Source organism: Panulirus ornatus, chromosome 19 (genome assembly GCF_036320965.1).
Source record: "Panulirus ornatus isolate Po-2019 chromosome 19, ASM3632096v1, whole genome shotgun sequence".
NCBI classification, from domain to species: domain Eukaryota; kingdom Metazoa; phylum Arthropoda; class Malacostraca; order Decapoda; family Palinuridae; genus Panulirus; species Panulirus ornatus.
The window spans coordinates 58,679,713-58,699,632 of record NC_092242.1 but is presented as its reverse complement, the minus strand read 5'-3'; the positions used below and the strand labels follow the sequence as shown (position 1 = coordinate 58,699,632).

Genomic DNA, 19,920 nt, shown 5'->3' with positions numbered 1-19,920 from the left:
TTATTATGGCCAGTCAGGCACGCTTCGGTAAAATTGATGATAAGATGATAAACCCTCGCTTCTCTCAGCTCACGGCGGTGTAATGGGTGGTGTGCAGTTAAACGTTTAAATCTGCTACTTGAAAGCAAGTCATTAACTGATGTTACGATGTTGATAACTTGAGAAAATCCAGAATAAATGGAAAGAGTAGTTTCTGCTCAACGTCCATATTTATTCGTATTCAGATGGCAACAGCTATTCGTCATCCGCTCGTCATTTTTATTCACTGACAGCATGTCGGGCTTGGGAAAACTCTCCCTCCCATTTCCATTCACCATTCACCCCTACCCGCAATTACTGCGAGTCCGTTATCCGTGAAAGTGTTCCTTTATCCAGAGGCAGTGCAACAACATCTAGTTACTTATTGTCATTTTCATTTCTCATTGACAGCCAGCACTTCCCTTAATCATTCATCTTCAGCTGAATGTTTCTTGGTATGTATCTGGTTATTCAATAGTTGAGCAACGCAAGCACGTTTCGTCAGTAGTTTAGCTTGCCGTGTCTTAAGATTCAGATTTTTTTTTTCTGGCGACGTACATATAAAGCACAGTCTAGTATGAGTGGGCTACAAGAAAATACGTATTCCACACTTGGATAGAAAGAAAAAAATCATGCACCACCTTAAAAAATCTGCATCTCGTGTCGACACAACTGCCTCATTAAACTCGGACCTGCACGTGACATCTCACTGGGGTAGACGAAATGTGGTTAAGTTTAATGCCTCAGAGACCCTGTTTCTGCACCTCTCTCAATCGAATATTCCTCACATCTACCCTATCTTTGAATGTTCTGTAATGCCACCTCTTGAATTAATGAACGTACCTGGTATTACTGTAACATCCATTTTATCTTGGGAACCCCACATTACAGAAATAGCCTCAAAGTATGCATTTAAGAAACTGGGAGTCCTGCTTAGATGTCGAGATTTCCTTCCTTCCCTACAGTTGCTCCGGTTACACAAAGGACTGTGATCTGTCTTGTATGGATGGTTCTAGCTCTGCATCCTTACTGGACAGAGTGAGTCCAAAGCTGTCCGACTTATAAAATTTCTCAGGCGGAATTCAAAACTAAATCCCCTTGCCCTACGCCGCACCGTTGTTTCACATTCCCTCCTCTAAAGGCATTACTTTAGTCTTTGCCCCCAAGATCTGGCTGCTTGTGTGGCCCCCCCCCCCCCCCCCCACCACAAGCTAGACCACACAATACTTGACAAGCTACTGCGTCACATGATTTATGTGTGGCCGATGGCAACTCGTGGGTGGGTCCGTCTTGATAACCGTTTCTTTCCCTGCACCTCGAAGTTTCGGAACTCTCTAACCTATCATGTCTTTCCCCAATACCTGTGACTTAGCACCTTTTAAAAGAAGGTTTTCCACTTCCTCCAAAATTTGTAAATTCTTTCCCGTCTCTTCTTTATACCTTTATTTAACCTCCGTATTTCAGTTAAGGCCCTGCCTTGATGAGAACTTTTGTCCATGACTAGAGCCTCTAACGTAAAAGAAAAAAAAAAAAATCTTGTGTTTTTGTAGGTCGACCAGCTTTCCCGACCACATCATGCACTTCGCGTTATCGACCACGTCTTGGAAGTGTGTATCACATTAACCTCTTGAGCACGACCTTACGACCTTTTCAGCACGAGGGTAAGACCAGTGAGCACGACGGTACGACCTTTAGACCTTTTCAGCATGATGGTCTGGCCTTTGACCTGACCCTGTTACCTGTAAAAATGAAATGACAACCTACCTCCTAGAACGGCTAAAAAACAGCAGTAGCCTATCACCCCCAGCACGGCCACAAGGAGTAACCCGCACCCAGCACGGCCATAAGCAGCCCCTTCCCCAGCACGGCCATAAGCAGCAGCCCCCCAGCACGGCCTTAAAGAGCAAACACCCCCTCCCCCCCAAACGCGGGAACAAAGAGCCGCCCGGACCCTAACAGCAGCCCTCCTCAGCACGAACACTATCAGCAGCACGCTACCCCAGAACGGCCGTAAACAGCAGCCCGCCCCCAGCACGGACATAAACAGCAGCCATCTCTCTACGTGTTCATAAACAGCGGCCCACCTCCAACACGGCCATAACAGCCCGCTCCCAGCACGACCATAAACAGCAGCTCGCTACCATCATGGCCACAAACAGTAGCCTTCTCCATGCACGTCCATGAACAGCAGCCCACCCCCAACACGGCCATAATAGCCAGCCCCCAGTACGACCATATACAGTAGCCCTCAACCAGCATGGCCATAAACAGCAGCCCGCCCCCTGCGCGGCCACAAACAGCAGCCCGCCCCCTGCGCAGCCACAAACATCTGTCGCCCCTTGCGCGGCCATATAGTAACTATCTCCTAGCATGACCACAAACCTGGGCCCTTTCCCTCCCTCGTCTTTTTGACTATTTTCATTTGTCTTTTCAGTCGCCTTACAAAACCATAACTTGAAGCGAAACAGTCAGTGAAGTTGACATTAGAAATCTTTCACAGGCAGGAATAAATCAAGACCATTCAAACAAAATTTTAATAACTGGCTCTGATATCGAAAACTGAATATTTTGCTTATCTCTCTTTTTTTTTTTTTTTACTAAGTTCAATTCTGAAATCGTTAAAACTTTCTGTATTATAATACCTGTAACGCGGTTCACTTTCAGAGAAAAAGTAATGAAGTACTGTATACGAATTTTTGAATTATCAATTCGTAAAAAAAAATCGATAACCAAAGGATTATAAATATATCAAGAGCTGGCATTGCCGTGTCCATTGCTGTACAATTCGATCAATTTTCGAAGCCTAAAATAATCAAGTAACATTGTGTTTAAAACGGTAAGTCTGGATTAAATACCACATCCGATATATATATCTTGAAGCGATCGTTTCTCATTCAAAAGCAGATGTAGCTAACGCCAGGATGTAATGCAACTCGATTCATAACCTGGATGTACTTTGTGTGTATTTTAACGGTGATAGACGAGGTTACTTTACTACCCAGCAAAATCTTGGTCTCCCGCTAAATTGGCTTTGTCATTAAGTAATTTACTTCACTGCGCTTTTCGACCTCTGGCGTAATAATGTACGTACTCTTTCATGACAATAAGGAACTATGTGGGAAAGTATATTCAAATAAAAAACAGAAGGTATAATTTCTTCAGTGTCTTGATGGAGCAAATCGAATTAGGTCATTACAAAAAAAAAAAAAATGGGAGGGAGTATTATAACCGTACGGCAGAGGATTTCTCTCTCAGCTGCTGTAGTGTTGTCTGCACTGCTTAGGTTCAGCCGAAGCCTTAGAAATATTCAGCCAACTTCCTCCTCCTGCTTCATCTGGTTTCTACACTCTCCTTCGTGGGCTTCGAGCGGCCTCTTGTGCCTCATCCACCGGCAAGAAACCGGTTCCGCCTTCCTCAAACTCCTCCCACACTCTTTAACTCTCTCTTCTAGATTTTAACTCTCCTAGATTTTTTCTCTCCGAAAGTCTTTGCCAAGAATTCTTTAAACGGTTTTGCCACAAGCTTCTGGAGTATCAAACATATTCTAGTACTGAGTTCACGTATACACCAACTTGCGTAACGATATCGACAAAAATTAACGTAGCGAAATATCTCGCAGGGTAACGTCCGCGTCCCTTTTCGCAAATAAGTTTTAAGCAGCACGGCCGGTGGGTGGGTCAGCAGAAATCTGTTATCTCATTTGCCAGGTAGCTGACTCGTCTCACATTTTAAGGTCTTCTGTCTTAACCGGCCGCACTCCCAAGACAATCACATTATTCATGAGTTGCGACTGGACTCCGGTGATGGTATTCAATTGCTACGATAGTTTCCCGCGTTTCTTGGCAGGTTATCGTGGCTCTCCCTCCCCAAGCGCTCTCACATCATGAGAGTTTTGTTCATTTCTGGCTACATGCCAAAACTCCTCGTAACGCTGACGATTCAAGAAATTTTCTTTTTTCGTCCTCATTTCTGAAAAAAAAATAAAATTCCCATGACCGAACGTTGCGGGATGTGGACTATTAATAACTGGATACTAATTCTGGCGCAGACACGTATTTATGATAACTACAGCAGAATTATTCCAGTAAAAATGTACATGACATTCCTGTACCAAAACACGGCGCCACCGAGATATGCTGTCGCAAGACTGCTGGCAAATGCTGCAAGGAACGACAACCACGTAACCCGCTTAGTTGTGTTTCAGTGAGGCAACTTTATTGCGCTTGAATCGTGTGATCCGTGTACGATCCATCTAATTTTGCCGAAAGTTCCACTTTTTCATGTTCGAAACCTACTTTGTTTCTAGAATGCAAGTTATCAAGTTTTCCTCAAGAGATTTCATGTTCTTCATTGCTAATACATATATTAATATGAATAGTATATACATGACAGAGGGAAATATAGATAGATAAACATACAGGAAGTTACATGGATACTTTTAGAAGTGTTAGCAGACTGCCTGCAGGTGGTAACACCGCGATCTGTTGTTCGCAGTGTGCTGGACTGTGTCCTTGTCAGCAGACGATACCGAGTACAGCATCATTGTGGACCTTTCCTTTCAGGAGTCCACCCTACCTTGCTCTCGGCTGGGGTACAGCCTAAATACTTGTCACCTCTTACGTTTCTCTCTCTCTCTCTCTCTCTCTCTCTCTCTCTCTCTCTCTCTCTCTCTCTCTCTCTCTCTCTCTCTCTGCCAAAAGCATGCCTAAGTCAAGGTCATCCAATAAAAGTAAAAAAAATGCGACTATAAAAAAAGAAAAAAAAAATGAAATTATGGTATATGTTCAAAATGATGTCCAAATAACTCGCCACTGTCTAGGAAAGGCATACAAAACAGGAGACAAGCATCACTCTAAGGTCAACCATCAACACCTACATTACAATCATTAACTATCACTCACAATGGTGAGCCACAATCATCATCCACCAAGACCACAAACACACAATCATCACATACTACCAACACAATCATTAACTACAATTACCATTCGGGACCAACAGACGTTATCCAACACCACTACAGCCATCATTCGTCCACCTTTCAACCATTCTTTTCCCGCAATCAGTATCCATCGCAAGTAATATCATCTACCACAGATTACAACCAATACAATCGCTCCCGTTCCACCAGGTGGAATAGGCTCACTACTACGAAAGCCAGACGTCCTCAATCAGGTTAGGTTAGGAATACCCAGTGTTGTTATTAACCTACATCCGTCGGCACGTGCGTCTCCCACCCCCGTCTTCTTACCTCTCCACCAACATAATCTCAGCTGCTTGTCAACAACAGTTCTGGCTCCCCCGCATGCCTTAGGTCACGTTCGTTGTGAAGCAAAGCAATCAGCCTTTATCATCTCATCAGGGGTGTTAAGAGGTTCAGGTAGGAATCACAGACGTTTTACACTCTGATGCACTAGGCTGCTACTTTCGCATCCTGTACTGGACGTAGATTTAGAGATAATCCGTAGTATTTGATAACAGGTTTTACTGGGAAATATCTAGAAATCTTTTTGAGTGCCTGTGTTTGAAGGAAAATCGTTTATTATACATAAACAGTACGTCCGCTTCACATGTAGGATACAAAAGTTATACAAGCAATTCATATTGTTTAAACTGTGTGTAGATTATCTGAGTATCTACAAAGTAAAAAAAAAAAAAATCTGCAAATGACTTCCGCAAGTATATAATTCACCGGATATTAAAAGCTTTTGACCGCCGTACACAAACTACAAGGGTCGAGTCGTATCTCGTTTCTTGCTCAAAGCCAAGCCTGTAAATACAATTTCATGCACAAAAAAATGTTTTTCTTCTAAATATGGAATAAAGAATATTAGTGAGCAGAAGAGAAGGGCATGTATCTGGAGTTATCATCATTAACAACTTATCTTTGCCTCTCCCAAGGTGGAATGTCGGGGACCCTTCCCCATGTCATGAGAGGCAGCAGACTGTCTGATACAGCACCGTCCCATTACCAATAATGCCGCTCTGGGCGGGTGGCCAGGGACGGGAGACGAGTCATGAGTGACCGGCACCGGCTTCCCTCCCTGGCAGGCTATAGATCTGCCCCGACGTAAGGCATGTTAATTGCGAGTTAGCACTAAACGTTATATAACACAGACTTTCTACAATTTAGAGCGCCTGTGGTAAGCTACACAAGTAAATTACTTGCAATATATATATATATATATATATATATATATATATATATATATATATATATATATATATATATATATTTTTTTTTTTTTTTTTTTTTTTTATACTTTGTCGCTGTCTCCCGCGTTTGCGAGGTAGCGCAAGGAAACAGACGAAAGAAATGGCCCAACCCCCCCCCCCCCATACACATGTACATACACACGTCCACACACGCAAATATACATACCTACACAGCTTTCCATGGTTTACCCCAGACGCTTCACATGCCTTGCTTCAATCCACTGACAGCACGTCAACCCCTGTATACCACATGACTCCACTTCACTCTATTTCTTGCCCTCCTTTCACCCTCCTGCATGTTCAGGCCCCGATCACACAAAATCTTTTTCACTCCATCTTTCCACCTCCAATTTGGTCTCCCTCTTCTCCTCGTTCCCTCCACCTCCGACACATATATCCTCTTGGTCAATCTCTCCTCACTCATTCTCTCCATGTGCCCAAACCATTTCAAAACACCCTCTTCTGCTCTCTCAACCACGCTCTTTTTATTTCCACACATCTCTCTTACCCTTACGTTACTTACTCGATCAAACCACCTCACACCACACATTGTCCTCAAACATCTCATTTCCAGCACATCCATCCTCCTGCGCACATCTCTATCCATAGCCCACGCCTCGCAACCATACAACATAGTTGGAACCACTATTCCCTCAAACATACCCATTTTTGCTTTCCGAGATAGTGTTCTCGACTTCCACACATTTTTCAAGGCTCCCAAAATTTTCGCCCCCTCCCCCACCCTATGATCCACTTCCGCTTCCATGGTTCCATCCGCTGACAGATCCACTCCCAGATATCTAAAACACTTCACTTCCTCCAGTTTTTCTCCATTCAAACTCACCTCCCAATTGACTTGACCCTCACCCCTACTGTACCTAATAACCTTGCTCTTATTCACATTTACTCTCAACTTTCTTCTTCCACACACTTTACCAAACTCAGTCACCAGCTTCTGCAGTTTCTCACATGAATCAGCCACCAGCGCTGTATCATCAGCGAACAACAACTGACTCACTTCCCAAGCTCTCTCATCCCCAACAGACTTCATACTTGCCCCTCTTTCCAGGACTCTTGCATTTACCTCCCTTACAACCCCATCCATAAACAAATTAAACAACCATGGAGACATCACACACCCCTGCCGCAAACCTACATTCACTGAGAACCAATCACTTTCCTCTCTTCCTACACGTACACATGCCTTACATCCTCGATAAAAACTTTTCACTGCTTCTAACAACTTGCCTCCCACACCATATATTCTTAATACCTTCCACAGAGCATCTCTATCAACTCTATCATATGCCTTCTCCAGATCCATAAATGCTACATACAAATCCATTTGCTTTTCTAAGTATTTCTCACATACATTCTTCAAAGCAAACACCTGATCCACACATCCTCTACCACTTCTGAAACCGCACTGCTCTTCCCCAATCTGATGCTCTGTACATGCCTTCACCCTCTCAATCAATACCCTACCATATAATTTACCAGGAATACTCAACAAACTTATACCTCTGTAATTTGAGCACTCACTCTTATCCCCTTTGCCTTTGTACAATGGCACTATGCACGCATTCCGCCAATCCTCAGGCACCTCACCATGAGTCATACATACATTAAATAACCTTACCAACCAGTCAACAATACAGTCACCCCCTTTCTTAATAAATTCCACTGCAATACCATCCAAACCTGCTGCCTTGCCGGCTTTCATCTTCCGCAAAGCTTTTACTACCTCTTCTCTGTTTACCAAATCATTTTCCCTAACCCTCTCACTTTGCACACCACCTCGACCAAAACACCCTATATCTGCCACTCTGTCATCAGACACATTCAACAAACCTTCAAAATACTCATTCCATCTCCTTCTCACATCACCGCTACTTGTTATCACCTCCCCATTTACGCCCTTCACTGAAGTTCCCATTTGCTCCCTTGTCTTACGCACCCTATTTACCTCCTTCCTTTATACTATTCGCCATTTCCCGCATTAGCAAGGTAGCGATATATATATATATATATATATATATATATATATATATATATATATATATATATATATATATATATATTTTTTTTTTTTTTTTTTTTTTTTATACTTTGTCGCTGTCTCCCGCGTTTGCGAGGTAGCGCAAGGAAACAGACGAAAGAAATGGCCCAACCCCCCCCATACACCCCATACACCGCGTTAGCGAGGTAGCGTAAGGAAACAGACGAGGAAATGGCCCATCCCACTCACATACACATGTATAGACACAAACGCCCACACACGCACATATACATACATATACATTTCAACGTATAAATACATATACATACACAGACATATACATATACACACATGTACTTATCCATACTTGCTGCCTTCATCCATTTATGTCGCCACCACACCAAACATGAAATAGCATCCCCCACCCTCCAGTGAGGCTGCGTCAGGAACCCAAAAAGATATATAAATCTTTATGATTAATTCTTCCAATATAACTGCTAAAAATACAAACAAGTTTACTCTTCCAAAACATTTGTCATTTTTAAAAGTGTAGCCCACAAAAAAAAAAAAAAATCCGATGCACCTATTAGCCAAATATTCGAGCCTCAGAGAACTCTAATTTGAAGTGTTTGTTAAATCAACAGGAAAATTTAACTACATATACGGTCTATACAGTATCTACAGTATATAACCATGAAACCATAAGCATTTTGTGATAGCCCCCTCCACGTTCTCGTCAGCTACCAGCCGAGGAGCTGCAGTTCGTTAGTGCACTGGTCGAAGAATTTTAAACTTTTTCGTTCAAGTAAAACACCATACACTCAACTGATGCAAGCATGTCGAAACCTTTATATCTGATTCAGGCATATCAGTGTAAATACTGATGTTACTGACAGGGATTTCGTATTTTGGGGTCAGAGGCCGTTATATTAGTCATCCTAACCGCGAAACGTAATGCAATTTCAAGAAATCTTCGAAAAAGGACATAAGACTGGCCCGAAAAGGGCCAGATATAAAGTTGGTTACCTGATTTTCATACCAGAGCAATAAATGTATTATTGCTCTCAAATTATATAAAAGAGTGAATCTACTGATCTGGGCTTTAGCCTCCCCTCCAAGCCGTCACAACACTGGTGGACAGATACCTCGTTAGGAGCTCTGTTCAACGAGAGGAAAAAAAAGGCTTAAGTCTGGCGGTCTTTTACACCTCGTAGTGCAAATGACATTGAAGGTGCATTGCAGAAAGTAATCTAATCTATATGCTTACATGTTGCAAATGATCCTAGAAAAGAACAGCGTTTTCTTTAAATGTCCGATCATCTGCAACACATTTTCTCAAATCGCCTTGGAAAATTTAGTTCATCAGGCCTTACGACTCTGCCACAACAGACTGCACTGATGGATCTGTTTATGCTGGAACACGGTAGATCTCAGGTTGCACGCCAAGGGACACCCCAGACGTGTTCCTTACGTACACTCGATTTCCTCAGACGTTCTGATTAGTTAAGAGAAGTTAGGCTTTGCTCATGAGTGTCTCCGACTCTCCCGCCTTCTCCACACCTACTTTAACTCTCCTTTCTCTCATTTGCAGTCGAGCGATTCATCCGCAGCGCATCAGTTGTGTGTAAATTAACCTCTTAGTTACTGCTAATGTCCATTCTGTGTCCCTACCCTCGCTGTCACCAGAAGTTCGCTTCTTCTTTGACGCAACACGCAACACCGACAGGGCAGTTATTCATGACGGCTCACACAAGTGTAGGCACGCATGCAGCGGACACAATTTATCAATATTAGAAGAGCCTCGTCCAGTTAGAAAGAAAAGTGTTAATGGTATTGGCAATATACAAGCGAATGCCACGGTAACTTTAAGTACCATATTTATCGAATATGGACTGACTAATTACTAAGGTATCAACACCCCAACAAGAGAACTGGCATCAAATACAAACATAAAATCCTGGAAGGAAATGCCACTAGTGAAATAACAGCAACCTAATGAAAGGAAATCCTGGTAGGAACTGCCACTAGTAAACTAACAGCAACCTAATGAAAGGAATGCCGGCAATCAATAAGCCATTGTACCAACCTAAAGGGTTACCACCAATGAGGCTGTATCATTCTATGGAATGAACCCACTGCCAATTAGCAGGAGCCAACCCAAAAGGAGAAACTGCCACCAGTTAGCTAGTGCGAACCCATGGGAAGAAACTGCTTCCTTGTAGCTACTGCAGACCTAAAGGTAGAAACTGCTTCTGTTGGGGGAGTACGAACTGAAAAGGAAATGCCATGGATACTAGTGTCTCGACTAAAAAGGTGCTGTTTGGTACCAATTAATTAGCACCAACCTAAAATATGAACAATATCACACGTCTCTAATGATCTACAGTCAACCCAAAGGGAAACATTTCTCCACTGAACTAGTATGAACCTAGTATTAGTAAGATCCCAAAGGGAACTCCCACCAATGTGGTGGAATGAAAAAAAAAAAAGGAACTGCAACCAGTGAGTTAGTATTAAAGGGAACTGCCACCAATGTTCTAGTATGAACCTAAAGGGAACTGCAACCCATGTTCTAGTATGAGCCTAGAGGGAGTTAATATGAAACTAAAGAGAACTGACACCAATGTGTTGTATGAACATAAAGGGGACCCACGTTCTAGTATGTTCCTGAAGAGAACTGCCACCAATATGATAGTATGAACCCAAAGAAAAGTGCCACCAGTGAGAAACTATGAACTCAAACAGAAATGCCACCGATATGCTTTTACCACCAACACAAGAGGGAGGATCTATTACCGATTACCCAGTACCAGCCCAGAGGGAGGGCCTGGCACTAACCAGAGAATCCTGTGGCCTTTACCTTCGTGTGGGCGAAGCTTTGAATTGACAGCCATAACGCGAAGATTAAAAAAAAAATTACTGAAAATTTTACACTTGTAAAGTATCGTCTTGGGAAGAACATCGACCTGAAAGATACATCCATTGAGTCCACGACTTAACAGTCTACCATACATTTGTATATCCTACCCCTCCTACTCTTACAAAGGAAACCAAACTCATGTATAAGGAGTCATGCGACGATTCCGAATGACCCCTTACTGGTGTCCATAACATTACCCATGTAAGCTCAACGCATTTCCTGTTCCCGAGACAGTTTTCCTGTCAGGACAGGGACAAGGTTAAATACAACCAGACTGTTAGAGAAATAATAATGATAGTAGTAGTAGTAGTAGTAGTAGTAGTAGTAGTAGTAGTAGTAATAATAATAATAATAATAATAATAATAATAATAATAATAATAATAATAATATACTTTTGACTGAGGGCAAATCTTTATATCGCCCATTCTCACTTAATCACTTAAGCATTAACCAGACAGATTCAAAGTTACTTGTCAGTCAGGTCTAGAAAGACTAATTAGGAACTGAAGCAGTCACTAGAATGCACCTAGGTTTGCTAATCCTACAAAAGTAAGCCCCTTGAGCAAGTAAGAACGATCCAGAGCTTGATGCAAATGTTTTCTTTTTATGTTTAAGGCTCCAGTCACGCACAAAATTCCAAATCAAGCCCCGGCCCAAATTGAAATATAGAGAATTATTAAACGAAAAAGAAGATAAGGGAAAATATTTTTTTTTTTTGTTTTTTTTCATTAAGTTAAACCTGTCTACTGAAATATGCCAAGTCATAATTGATGGGAAAGACATGAGATGGTAGAGAGTTCCAAAGCTTCGACGTGTAAGGAAGGAAGCAGTTGTCAAAACGGCCCACCCTTCAGTTGCTGGATTATTCTTATGATGACACTTAGAAGATGGAAACAGAAAACTTACAGTAATCGTCTACAGTTGCATCTCTCATCTAACAAAATCTTAAAATATATGCACAGACAAATCAATGCTGAATTTTGTGTGCTCACGTAGTGACCAGATAATCGCCTTAACTGGTTTTGTGAAGACTGAATATTTAACACAACATATAATAAGGGTAATGGAGAGGGCAGAAGACGAAAATAAGGAGTACCTACGAGGAGATTTTACGAAGATGCAAAAGCTAACATGTGACTCAAAGCGCGTCTTGCTCGAGCAATAAATTTTTTTTTTTCTGCCATCATACTCATTACATTATCATCGATAATTGTCATTTTTTTTAAACATTCATGTAATTGCTCCATACATATTTCTTCGTTTTGCCAGGTAGTCCATTGAATAATCGATTTCATTTATGCTATATTTCATATCCATTTGGTACATTCCAGTGTTATCTTGCAGACTTACTCTTTTCTTTGTTACGAAGATTTTAGGACTATAAAATTGTCCTCGATCCCTTTGAAATGTTGTCACGCGTATGTTTTCACGTACCTCTTTTTTTTCTGTGATGTTATGTTCGAGTTCTTACAGCCTAACATGGTAGTTCATATGTTGTCATCTCAGTTTTGCTGTGAATTGCTTATTTCACTCCGGCTTAATTAATTTCGTTGAGAGAGAGAGAGAGAGAGAGAGAGAGAGAGAGAGAGAGAGAGAGAGAGAGAGAGAGAGAGAGAGAGAGAGAGAGAGAGAGAGAGAGAGAGAGAGAACCAGTTATGTAAGGGGAGTGGCAATTTTAAAGTCGGGTACCTCGGAGCCCACCAACACTGACGCAGAAACATACGTCCACTACGGCACACAAACACGCCCACATCTGCCACTAAACACACATACACACAGACACAGACACACACACACACTGGCATGTTCGACAAAACTGAAGAATGTTTATCTTGTTGAACTTCCTGTGTTTACATCCGTCCCGTCGGTATTTTATCTATCCGTTGGCGTTAAACATGGCTAAAGAAAGCATACTTACCACCAGTTGTCTTTATAAGCATATCATGAACAATATTTGGTGTGAAGGAACAATGGAGTGCTTAATAAAAAAAATGCCATGTGGGGAAAGTCAACTTAGTACAGGTTGCCAGCTCTAGTACAAGTTGCCAGCTACCAGCATAGTACCTTATATTCTTTGGTGAACGCGAAATTTTTGGCTATATTCGTTCACTATAACACCACATTCCGAGTGTACAAGAAAGGCTAAGGAACATTATTAACACAGCAACAGAAGAATTAGGCTACTTTCAAGGAATGTAAAAGGATACGAAGAGAGGGAGGGGAGTGGAGAGATTACGAATTGGAGAAAGTAATAAAAAGGGGGAAACTTGGCAGAAAGCGGAAGAGGGGGCATGGGAGAAGAGTGGAAACAAAGGAAGGAGGAAAGAAAGAAGTCGGGACACCTAATATTGGAGGGTTAATTAATTAGTCGAGGGGAAAGAGGGAGAAAGGAGGAAGGCAACAATGATGGCAGGATTGCGGGAGGTACTGGAGGAATGGATAGTCGCAACAAACGCCGGCCGGTTTTGCTGCCTCCAGGTCATCAAACTACAAGTCTTAATACTAGAATCGTTTGTCGTTCATATGTTTTTTCATGATGGAGTAGCTTATCAACTCACCCTAGATAACAATTATCTTGTTAGTTACGGTAAATTGATATTGCTCTATGGCTTCGGTTCACCTGTATGATCCTTTATTCCAGTCTGTCATTAATAATCACTGAATCTTCGTAATATATTGTACTTGTTTCCATCCCTTTAGTTGATTGTTCAATATGTCAACCTATATCTGAGAAATTGTTTGTATTTTACTTCAACATTTATTGTGAATTTCATAAAAGATTTATTATGAAACATAGCATCAGTTCTTTGATGATGTTTAAGCTCGATTCGCCTTTCTGTCATAGTTGGTGTGGGAAACCGTCTCAATATAACAGTAGTGTATATAACTGTGCTGTCTGGAGCCAGTGTGATCATTAGGTCAGTTTTTGTCATCTTGTGGGTTACTAGGCCAGAATAACTCCGTTATGATGGCTGTATGTACATGGCTTACACTTTCTCCTTGACCATGTAAATCGGCGCCTCATATTTTCCTATGAAGCATTACGTCTTTCTCTCATTTTAGATTCTTAATCTGTATCTCTAGGCATATCTCGTTACTCCATCTGCCTCTATTCACCAAGCTTACTGTAAGCCGATACCCAGTTGCAACATGCTCAACTAACGCTCTCCCGGGCTCCAGTACGGGGGTAGGGATAGGCTTGAAATTTGCCACTGAGGTGGCATCTTAGTCTGAAAAAGTAGACAGCATAACAGCTCCTCCCTCTACCTCTCCTTCTCTTATTGATTAACCAGAGAAAATCCCAGAGGTTAAAACTGAAAAACAAAACCAAAAAATCATCTGTAGTAGGGTGAGTGCACTTTAGTTAAGTGGTTGTACGGAGTGAAGGAATGGACAGCATAAATAACTCTTGTCTTGAAGTGAAACTTCTCTTTTCTCCCAACCATTCAAAGTCCCGTAACTCCTCTAAATATCTTTCTCAGTATTACTGTATCGCCTTGGTCAAATGTATTCTATCAGCCCCCTCAGCACCGTCCTGTTCAGTGTTTTAGTAAGACTGACGTACCTATAACAATTCATATGCCGTTAATGTAGCAAGGTACAACCATGCTCTTGAAAAAGAAATCCAAATTATGTCTTTTGTTATTTCAAAAAGTCTGTGCTCAAAATAACTATCAATGAGTCATACCTACCGTGTGTGCCCTCTTCAGTTCGAACAGCCATCTTCCACTTAAAATATTCTTCGATAGCATAAAACTTTGATAATAAAAAATAATAATGAAACATACACTGACATAATAAATCACACTCACACAAACACATTAAACACAAGCGAGAGTAAAACTCCCTACCCGTACAGTACAAATAGGTACTTGCAGTCACTGACGAGTATACACACATACACGACCATTTTATATATATATATATATATATATATATATATATATATATATATATATATATATATACACAGAACAATTTCTTTAAGTCCTGGTGTTACCTAGGACCGCTTTCTAAATGCTCCAACAGCCGAAAGCTGCACTATTTCCAGGAGCAGGGAAATGTAGACTTCTTTAGTGTTATAAGTTCTTTGACGAGACTGTCCTCGATACTCGTGGTATAACCTCGTGCAGGTAGTCCGGTAACACACACACACACACATTATATATATATATATATATATATATATATATATATATATATATATATATATATATATACATATGGAAATCTGTCCCTATGAAAATTCCTTTGAAAAAAGCAGGTGTCATTACTAATTAGCCAGCTTTCCTAATTTGTAAGATAAAATATATTTTGTCTAGGCATCCGAAGTTAGTCACGGTGAACAAGCACCATATGTTTGTTTTTAACGACAAAAACCAGCAAAATCTCTTTACCTTGCAGACATGTCTGACAAACAAACGCTCATCATCTGCTTCTACACTTTGATGGCACACTTGTAGGCTAAAAAAAAAAATCTGTGTAGAAGAACATTTCCCCAGGTTACTTACCTAGCAAGCGGTCGACGTTGGGTGAACTTGGTGACGGGCCGCTTTGTTGTTTCTCGTCTCCGTTTGTTGGTTGTGACTAAGCAAGGCGACCTCTGCAGCTTCTGCTAGAGAACTACTGGGAAAACGACCATATTGTTGAGAAACCGAGATATGAGTAGCGCCAGCCTGGGGAAGCTGTGACCCTCCAGGTTTCTTTAGTTGATAGTAATAGTAGATCGTCTGTTGTTGTGCTTGACACAAGTACTGAGGGTTTGAACCCGTCTTCTGGAGCCGAAAGTTAGTTCACAGCAGTTTTCAGTTGAGAAAAGTTCCTATGATTTCGCCTGGCTTGAAGTTCCACTGAACTAATGAAACATAGTCAAGTCTCCACAATGCTTTCAAGACTAGAGGAGTGCCGAGCAAGCTTTGCTTCCACCTCGCCTGACACACGTGGAGCGACTGACTGCGCCGGGCGGGCCGTGCGCGTTGGCAGGGGATAGCGGCTGGCCGACTGGCTGGCTGACGGCTGGTTGGCTAGCTGGCTGGCGGGGTATCACTGACGAGTCTTACTCGCCCTCGTTAGATGGTGGTAATGCCGCTCAGACTTGCTACACTATTTCTTGCATGGAAACTGTCGTCGTTCTTTGTTGACTTCAGTCCACTAGTGTGACCACTATATCGTGATGATCACGTCTGGTGTGTAGATTCGGTGAGTAATGCGTCGAATGAGCAGATCTGGATTGTTCTGGTATGGGTGGCGTGGATCAATACAATGGGGTGTACCACGCATGGCTCGCTCACCTACCAGGCAGACGCTGCTGCGCGGTGGAGGTGGCTGAGGTACGACTAGTGGAGGCGTTTCCAACTTTCCTCCCTTCTCATCACCTTTATTTTAAATGATTTGGCCACCTGCTTATAGTTATTTATATGTACAAACTTTATCAGTTATCGTTTTTCAAAACATTTATGATTGGAACCTTGTAGGCGTCGCAGACAGGAGTTAGAATATCTGCTTGCCGAGGGTTACGTCCATGATACCTGAAAGATGGGGATAAACTGTGCAACACATGGCCGTAAACCATTTTATCGTTTTGACTGTTGGCATCCACACAGTATCAATTTGATTGTGTTAATAAAAACTTTTTCTGAAAACTCTGTTGACAGTAATAGTCAATGGCAAGAAATGAACTGTACGAAGAAACCTACGTTGGGTGCATGGTGAAGCTCAGGGAGACGGGAAGTTAATCTACTTCTCCCTGTTAAGAAGGGCATACGTAGCGGTTCTTTGTGTTTCTTCTCATCTTCAAACTGTGCCCCTCTCTCACCCGCTGATTAACACATTCACCCACCCACCTCTCCACTCTCTTTCTCCCTTGCAGTTTCTCCTCACACCCTAGTCCTTCAGTTCCCTTCACATACAGTGAACCACTCCCGTTGCTCTCTTTTCTGCTCCCCCTCTCGTTCTTGCACTCCCTCCCACAACTGCTTTCTCCTCATATTTCTAGTTACGTTTTCTTTGGGCGCAACTCTGGCCGTGGCAGTGGTTTCTGCACATCTGAGTACATGTTATTTTGATATTTCGATAATACTTTAACGTTCCGTCAAAAGTGGATGATACTTTGGTACAGGTGCATTCAATGCCGTTCTACCTCACTTGCCTATGTAGTCTTTTTTTTTTTTACATGTTTTTCATTAATCTTTAAGTTCTTTACGGAAAATAAACTTTTTCGTCCTGGGGGGAAGGAAATTTCTAGAATTACAGTATATTACCAGGCTTTGTAAGAGACGATCTATATATTACCAGCCTTTGTAAGGGACAGATCTGATCGAGCACTCAGTCATACAGACGGTTTAAATCACCTAAATATGCATATACACAGTGTTTTTATGATAAGTGTGGGTGAATGGCAGATTGTGTGGGGGTAGGTGGAGGCAAGCATTGAGCTTACAGTGGAGACATTACGTCGATATAAGAGGGTGACTGGTGGGCCTAGGACATAAAGGGGTCTCTTCTCGTCGGAATAAAAGGGAAAGCGATGTCCTTGGCAGTGGTGAGAATTCAGAGGATCAGACTGTACTCAGACAACTGGTGTATAGTATACCAAGTTCGTGAATACGTTCACGTAGAAGACTAGACTGGCATAGGATATATATATATATATATATATATATATATATATATATATATATATATATATATATATATGTATATATATATATATATCTTTCTTTCATACTATTCGCCATTTCCCGCGTCAGCGAGGTAGCGTTAAGAACAGAGGACTGGGCCTCTGAGGAAACATCCTCATCCAGCCCCCTTCTCTGTTCCTTCCTTTGGAAAAAAAAAAAAAAAAAAAAAAAAGAGAGAGGGGAGGATATATATATATATATATATATATATATATATATATATATATATATATATATATATATATATATAAAGAAAATGTACAAGATAATTAAATGTGTTATATGAAATAATGCAGAACATGCTGGCATTACCTAGGATACAGAAGTGGGTCAGAGTTCTTTCAAAAACAGGATACACAGTAATAGAGTTTCATGAGACTGATACATGATACATTTTACAACTCAGGTAACAATAGTAGAAGGATATCGTTAAGAGCATTAGTGTCGTATGTGACGTCATACGATGTCAACATTATGAATGATTATTAAATTATAATTTCATCTTGTATTTTCGATGACTCGTCAGTCCAAATTAGATATTTAAAAAAAAAGTCAGTTGAAACCTGAGGAGACAGAATACAAATTATTTAAGAATTTCAACAATTTTGTTAGATTAATATCGAAATCTCGATAATGATGATAAAAACCAAACATGATGGTAATGTTTTACATCAGCCGTCATTGAAACTGTGGTAATATATAGCGATGAAGTAATTTCCGGCAAGCGCTAGAAAATTAGGTATTTTACACTAATAAATATGATTCAGGGCGATAGCATGTGAGCAGTGTAAAAATTTCAGATAAAGATAAAAGTTGAAGTACACTTAAGATGAACTACCAAAAATAAATTCCAGTCGAAAACACCCACCAACATGCAGGAAATAATACAGGAAGTTATTTCGACAACAGAAAACGTAGGAAAGAAACGACACATTTATAAACCCTAGAAATTGCTGGAAATTTAATTAGCTTTTTTTTTTTCGAAAGGGTTACAGTGTTTATAAGAAAATGCTAATTCTTTGACAAGAAGAATAGGAACTGAAATTCTCAACAAGACATACCCTTGAAGCCCAAAGCTTGTGGGTGTTGCTGTAGTCTGATTTTACCTCACTTGACGTGACTGTTGCCGGCGTAACCGCTCTATGCCACTTGACGTGGGTGTTGCTGTACCTACTGACCTCCGCCATTGACGTGGATGTTGTTGCTCTTACTAACCTCCGCCATTTGATGTGGGTGATGCTGTGCATAATGACCGCTACTGTACGCGGTTGTACTTAACTCCGTCACTTGAAATGGGCGCTGTACATACTACTCTCCGTTACTTGATGCGGAAGTAGATGCGCTTAAGCCGCCTACACTTAGAATCATACTATTCACTCTATTCGAATTTTCTATTTAATTTTTTCCCTAAATTTTCACTTACAAATACTACTGCTCGTACCGACACTTGTCTTTTGAATGATATTATGTTACAGCTCCCTGTGGTACAGAGTAAATTGGTAGGAAATCGGTAATCGGTCGGATTAAATTTTTGTAAATGAGTTGTTTTGACACTAGTCGTCACCCTGGGCTTCGATAGCGTTTCTCGATAGCAACTGCAGTAATTCATGTCGAGGAGTGAAAATACGAAATTATTAAAAGAAATTAGATTTTCGTATTTTTTCTGAGCACTCTTCCGAAAACTGTTGACAGCCTAATACATGCTGTTCTGAGCTAAATGCAAATGATAAACGACTCTCAATTTATAGGTTGCTATTGTGAATATGAAATTAGAATGATTCATTTAAGAATGTAGTTAAAAACTATGAGATGAGGTTCCTCAAGGTTATTCAATAATACAACCAAAGCTGGCAAAAACAGTGGGAAGCACATTCTCACGATAGCGACTATAGAGTTCAAAAGAGACCTACTTTACGTCACAGCCTTTTTAATGGTTTCACTAGTCATCCCCTACTGTACGTCCAGGAATGAAAATCAGTTCATTATACTGAAGGTACATTATCTCTTCACGCTTGGAAAGTAAGGTACGTAAACCATCTTATACAGTATACAGAATAAACTTAGAATAAACAAAAAATAGCTATAT

At 41.1% G+C, this 19,920-nt stretch overlaps 1 protein-coding gene across 1 annotated transcript in view; it reads right to left on the bottom strand.

Annotated features, from left to right (window-relative positions):
* The window catches only part of LOC139755547 (influenza virus NS1A-binding protein-like), a 57,624-nt gene extending 41,466 nt beyond the window's left edge, over positions 1-16,158 (bottom strand). The window contains exon 1 of the mRNA XM_071673981.1: positions 15,666-16,158. The gene's annotated coding sequence lies outside the window, so the exon portion shown is untranslated. The remainder of the gene's footprint in view (positions 1-15,665) is intronic.
* Positions 16,159-19,920: the final 3,762 nt, after the last annotated feature.